The sequence below is a fragment of the Rhipicephalus microplus genome, chromosome X (genome assembly GCF_043290135.1).
Source record: "Rhipicephalus microplus isolate Deutch F79 chromosome X, USDA_Rmic, whole genome shotgun sequence".
NCBI lineage: Eukaryota > Metazoa > Arthropoda > Arachnida > Ixodida > Ixodidae > Rhipicephalus > Rhipicephalus microplus.
The window spans coordinates 297,695,237-297,701,475 of record NC_134710.1 but is presented as its reverse complement, the minus strand read 5'-3'; the positions used below and the strand labels follow the sequence as shown (position 1 = coordinate 297,701,475).

Here is a 6,239-nt window from a genome sequence, read left to right as displayed (position 1 = left end):
CCGCTGGTGCAATGCATATCGCCATCGGTCACTTCGCCACTTGCATTTGTGTGATGAAGGGGAGGGGGGGGCGGTGACTCGCACACTTAATACTTTGAAAAGCTTCATACCTGATCGCACCCGAGTTAATGGCTAGCGTCGCAATACGCCACCTAGCTTCTCCGAAAAAAAAAATAATTTGAAGCACTTTGTGGTGAAAAAAAAATCAAAATGTTTCAGACCTGGTTGTTCGTAGGTATCTTAATGTCTTTATGTTCGTTACTAAGAGGTGCCGCGCATATCTAACGTGGTGCGGGGTAAATAGCAGCCAAAAGAAGATAGAGAGAGAGAGATAGAGTTGGTGCTGATGTCTACGATGGCTGACGAAGGAAGAAAAGCAATTATACTCATCTAGATAACTCGAATAGCCAACTGGCAGCCAACTGCGATGACGGCTCTGGCCGGCTAGTTCTCCTCTGCAGGCTCATCGACAATGGCGAGAGGGGGGGGGGGGGGGCACCGAATAGGAAGCAGGGTCGCACCATGCGGCGTAGTTGCACTCTCTCTTACGGAGGAGCGAGAGGAGAAGCGGGAATGCGTCGACATCATTGTTATTACGAGTCTCCTGTCGTGCGGAGAGAGCAGACCTGCCGCTGAGGATGATGAAAGCTCCCTCCTCCTCCTGGCCGCTATTGCTTATTTTCTGCCTGTTCTGCTTGTTGCTTGTTTCCTGGCTAGTATACCGTTTGTTTCTTCTTCTTTCGCCTCACTGGACTCGCGAGAGTGGAGGGGGAGGGGCTGTTAACGAGTGGCCTTTTAAAAATGGACTCGCTGCACGCCTTGTCCCCCTCCTCCTCTGTTCTCTATTCGTGCGCTCGGCCATCGGCGGGGAGGTCAGCGTTCGATAAGAATGGAGTTTGCCTCGTCCTATTACGCGGATTATTTACGATCCGCGAGATAACGAGAGCCGCGCTCGCCCAGCTGAGCGGCTGGTCGTCGTGCGGCGGGAGAGTGGGTGTGCCAAATGGGAGAAGGGGACAACGAGACGGCAAGAAACTAGCGCAAAGCAAGAAGCTCCGCTGTGAATACATTTGCACCGAGAAGGGTCTCCGCGCCTGCCGAGCTGGACGGAATAGCAGTGCCCACTCGGTGTGTCGCTCTTTGCACGAGTACCATTTATACGCCGCCATGCATGCAAAGATGGCCGTTCTATTACCGCTGTATCTGATTTGAGGTTCACGTCGGGACACGACTCGCGCGCCAACTAGCGGCGCCACAGAGAGCGGCCACTTAATTTACGACAACAAAGAATGGACCTGGTTTCTGTGCCGCACCGGCGCGCCGCCGCTGGTGCAACGAGCTAAGCCTCCTTTGCAGTCGCGGACAAAGGATTGATTGATTGATATGTGGGGTTTAACGTCCCAAAACCACTATATGATTATGAGACGCCGTAGTGGAGGGCTCCGGAAATTTCGACCACCTGGGGTTCTTTAACGTGCACCCAAATCTGAGCACACGGGCCTGCAACATTTCCGCCTCCATCGGAAATGCAGCCGCCGCAGCCGGGATTCGAACCCGCGCCCTGCGGGTCAGCAGCCGAGTACCTTAGCCACTAGACCACCGCGGCGGGGCCGCGGACAAAGGAAGCATCCACAGTTAAATTTCGAGCTTTAAGTCCTTGGGTGTGCCGAGCGTGGAATCGGCACTGTCTGCGGGATGAAATGCGTAGGTGCTGCTATACTGCATCATTGTGAAGCGTTAGCAAGATACAAAAAGAAAATGATGATTGATATGTGGGGCTTAACGTCCCCATACCACCATATAATTATGAGAGACGCCGTAGTGGAGGACGCCGGAAATTATGACCACCCGGGGGTTTTAACGTGCACCCAAATCTGAGCACACTGGCCTACAGCATTTTCGCCTCCATCGAAGATGCAGCCGCCGAAGCCGCGATTTGATCCCGTGACCTGCGGGTCAGCAGCCCAGTACCTTAGCCACTAGACTACCGCGGCAGGACAACTGAAATAAGAACGGATTGCAATCTGATTAGTGCAAAAAAAAAAAAAACGCAACGTCTGGATGTCGCACTACTGAGAAGCTTCTATGTAGAACAAACAAACGAGACTCGGACAATTTGGTTGCGTAGGTCCAACGTTTAGCTGCACCTAAGCAGCGTTTAGGCGTCTGTCGTGCCTGGCTGTTCGAAAAGTCATGAATTCAGAAATTTTCAAGCTTGAAATGCAAATACACAAAATTCTGGTGCCCCGCCGCGGTGGTCTAGTGGCTAAGGTACTCGGCTGCTGACCCGCAGGGCGCGGGTTCGAATCCCGGCTGCGGCGGCTGCATTTCCGATGGAGGCGGAAATGTTGTAGGCCCGTGTACTCAGATTTGGGTGCACGTTAAAGAACCCCAGGTGGTCTAAATTTCCGGAGCCCTCCACTACGGCGTCTCTCATAATCATATAGTGGTTTTGGGACGTTAAACCCCACATATCAATCAATCAAATCAAAGTTCTGGTAGTTTTCGCCTGACAGAGGTCTTGTCATGTTTGCCCTGGCGCGAACGCTGTACTGCTGCAGTCCATTAGGTGTGTCATTCATTGGGCTCCTATTGACGCAGTTGCTTTTCAAGTCTGCCGATTGGACACTCAAACTTGATTGATAAATTGTAAGCGCACAAACAGATGATCAAAAAACTTGTTCCCTAGGCTTCAATAAAGTGTTTGAAAGTTGGCCCCTGTATGTCATGCGTGCTTCTTGGTGTTCGTATGTTTGCGCGCTTCGCAATTCTTGATCATGTCCTGCCAACTCGCCCAAACCGCCACAGTTATGGTCTTGAGGCAATGCAAAACGATGTTTATCTGTGGACGTACAAGCGGAAGATGTATTGCTGGCTGACAACAATGCGCCGACAGGTGTATTCCCACGATCGCCAGACGTTCAGCTGTGCATGGTGTACAAGCGGAACGCTCGCTGTTCGTAAATTCGTGATGATGTGTGAAGGACAGAGGTTGAAAAATTTGCTCATGAGTCGACTCACCAAGACTCACTCCGACTCGGATCGAGCCGTGAGTACGAGTCAGTAATATTTTAATGCGTTTTAGGCCCTGTGAGTCAAGAGGAAGAAATTTTTGGTCAGTGCAAGCCCGAGTGGGTACGTCTCAGGAAAAGTTTGGCGAGTCTGAGCCAGGGGGACTGATTCCAAAGTGCAAAATATATTTCTTGAGTGTGTCCGAGTGAGTTCCACTTTCGTTTGCCGACCTGGATGGTCATGAAAATTTCCTGGTTGCGAAAAAAATTTCGGTCAGGCGTCGAGCAGTGAATGACGGCTACGACAGGGGCTTTTTTCCCATCGCTTCTGCTCTTTTGTGCCCATCGTCGCGACGAGCGTGGGTGGCGTAGCCGTGGAGTTGAAGCGAGAGAGAGAGAGAGAGAGAGGGAGGAGGAGGAGTGAGGTTGAGGTAGGGAACGACTCACAGTAAACGTGAAAGCTGCCGCACCGAACTTTTCATCGGAAGACAGTCTACTAAAGTGCAATGACACTTGTCTTTTCTGTATGTTCGGTGAGTGGGCGGTTGTTGGCAAGACTCGCGTGACTCGTGGTGATTCATGACCGGTACAGGGTAATACGACGACGTGCGACATCATCCGGCGTGGCCAATTCGAGAGCTCGTGTTGCCGCATGTTTCCAACGCCCGTGTCAGGCTTCGTAGGGGCTAGGCAGAACTTTGCTTCGCTAATCGAATGCGTGTATTGAACTGCGACATTTTTACGTTCCGAGCATTCTGTGTTCTCGTCCGAAGAGGTGCGGTAAATGGAGGCGGCGGGTTTGTGGCGAACACGCGGTCGGTGCATTTGATGGGCACCGGAAGTTCTTTAAACGAGCATCTTGGCGGCGTTTTTCCGCCATCGCATTAGGGGGGGGGGGGGCACACAGGCATATGCACCGACTTGTTTTGTTTTTTATTCACCGAGGTCTTGCGTGCATCTTCCGGAGGCGGTTTCCCTCTTCTAACCGCTTTTTGCCTGCGTGCGTGTAGTGCTTGTTAAAAGAGTGGCGCATGGATTTATCTCATTAGCGACGAAGTCCCGCGTTCGTGTTTTACGCATTCAGCCGCTTGTCTCCCTTTTCTGCTCGGTGCACTTCTGTTCTTATTGCAAGGTAGCAGCCTAGCCACGTGTTATCTTACGTTTCTTATCGACGACAAGGCGTTCTAGATTGAGAGAGAGAGACAAGTCGTCCACTTCCTCGTCTTCTAGCGAGCCACTCTGCCGTGATTATCTATCCCGGTTGCGCGCTCGAGTTGCGCAATCTTTTTTACTCGCAGTCAGCGCTGCAAGGTCAGAGCCCATGCGTTCCATGCACATAGCTCGCGGCATAGCGCCGCGTCGCCTATATCCTTTCTTCGGGGAATACACGCATAACACGGGCCACTTTATGTCTCGGAAATATCGTTCTCGTGTTTCACAATATAACTGCGCGCATCTTTATTTTTTTCTTCTGCTGTATGTATGTGTACCATAACATGGTCCACCGGTTGGACTTTGAGGCGCTAAATTAGCGGGCCACAATTGACTTAATTGTTTACTAATCGCCAACTTGGTGTATATCCGCAGTGTGCACCACGCAGTGGCAGTTTTCAGAAAAAAATTGGTTTCCCGTGAACGTAGCGAAATTCATCGTACCGATTAGCACATTTTTTTCAATTTCTTGCTTTTGTTTGTTTGTAGCGCACGTTTATTCGATGTGCTTGGGTGATGTGTTCGACGGCGAAAAGATCATTGCTTGTGTGTGTCATCCACTGTGTCACCTTTTTTTTTCTTTTTCTGTCTCTTTCCAGGGTAAGGCATCCTGTTTCCTCCCCCGGGGCTCACTCAGCTGCAACCGACCGGGCTTTCTGGCACTCGTGAGGCAATTCGGCGCACTTCCAGCGCGAGTTTTGCAATCTTATCCAGTTGTATAGAACACCTTCTGCTGCCGCTATCGACAACTCCAACAGCACGTACATCGCGCTCAACTCGAAGCGCCGTTGGTGAATAGATAGCTCTATTAACGCCACTAAGTGGTGTACGGCTGTAATTCTTGAGAAGGTCTATGTGGAGCTTGGATGATGTACGAAGCTTGCGGTATATTGTCGAAAATAAAACTTAAAAAAGAGAAAAAAATATACTGCTACCGGTATCGTTGTGCCGTCTCTTCCACCTTGAGTGGCGGCCATCTTGCCGCGAACGACGCCTTGAAGGTCGTTCGTCGTTGGCGTGGTCTCTCCGAGATGACGTACTCGACGCACGGCCTCCGAGGCACACTCATTGTTTCCAATGTACAGTAAAAAAAAAAAAAAAAAAAAAAAAACTAGAGATAGCCACATGGGCTCGCCCTATCATCTGGCACCGCAAGGCCGCCGCTTCTGTGCTCGGTCTGTTTCGTATGGTATAGGCTGGACGAACGACCTTTTCCTGCAATGCCGTGAGAGTACGAGCGTATTTTTTGGACATTTATTTAATTCATTAATCACGCGGCACTTAAACACACCTCCCTGTCGCTCTTTCCGAGTCTCTTAATTGATATTGTGTCAGTGACGGAAGAGCTGATTGGACGCAAAGGAATGTGTCGTACAATTCTTCATGCAGGCTACTTTCGGTGCTCTAGACTATTAGACCGGAAATGTAGAAAATTTATTTATCACCGTTCAGTGAAGTCGTTTCCATAACATCAAGGTTTCACAGCGCCGTCACATTATTTCAAAAAACGTCACTGCGAAAGTTAATGCTTGGATTGAAGTAAGCGCCTGTCGTGTTTTGCGTTTATATAGAAAATAGACAAATTAAACCAAGCGCTTACGCACCGTTCCTACCTAACTTTTTATACTATCTATGGCAGCGGTAACGCGCGTGCGCCGAACGATCGTGAGAGCAGCGGTAAAGCCTCGTTCACATAGAAAGCGGAATGGCCGAGCTGGCTTTACAATAGACAGTTTACCGTTAGCGTGATAGCGGAGGTTAAGGGAATGTCGTTATCGTGCAGCAAACGTTCGTTGTGGACAGCGTCTTATGGTTAAGTGGGATAGCGTTTACGTGGTTTACGTGCCCCAGCTGGGATGGTGGCGCCACCTATCGGATGGTTAATAAGTTTGAGAACAGTGAAAAGGAAAAGAAAACGGGAATGTTTGCCTATGCCACCGCGCGAAGCATTGTTACGAGTTTATTTTAGTAATAAGAAAAGTAAATGAATATGAACTACGCACCAAACTCGAAAAC

General features: G+C 50.0%; 1 long non-coding RNA gene across 1 annotated transcript in view; it reads left to right on the top strand.

The window, feature by feature from the left end:
• LOC119161386 (uncharacterized) overlaps positions 1-5,163 on the top strand; it is a 102,521-nt gene extending 97,358 nt beyond the window's left edge. The window contains exon 2 of the long non-coding RNA XR_005108456.2: positions 4,823-5,163. This is a non-coding gene — a long non-coding RNA (uncharacterized LOC119161386). The remainder of the gene's footprint in view (positions 1-4,822) is intronic.
• The last annotated feature ends 1,076 nt before the right edge of the window (positions 5,164-6,239 follow it).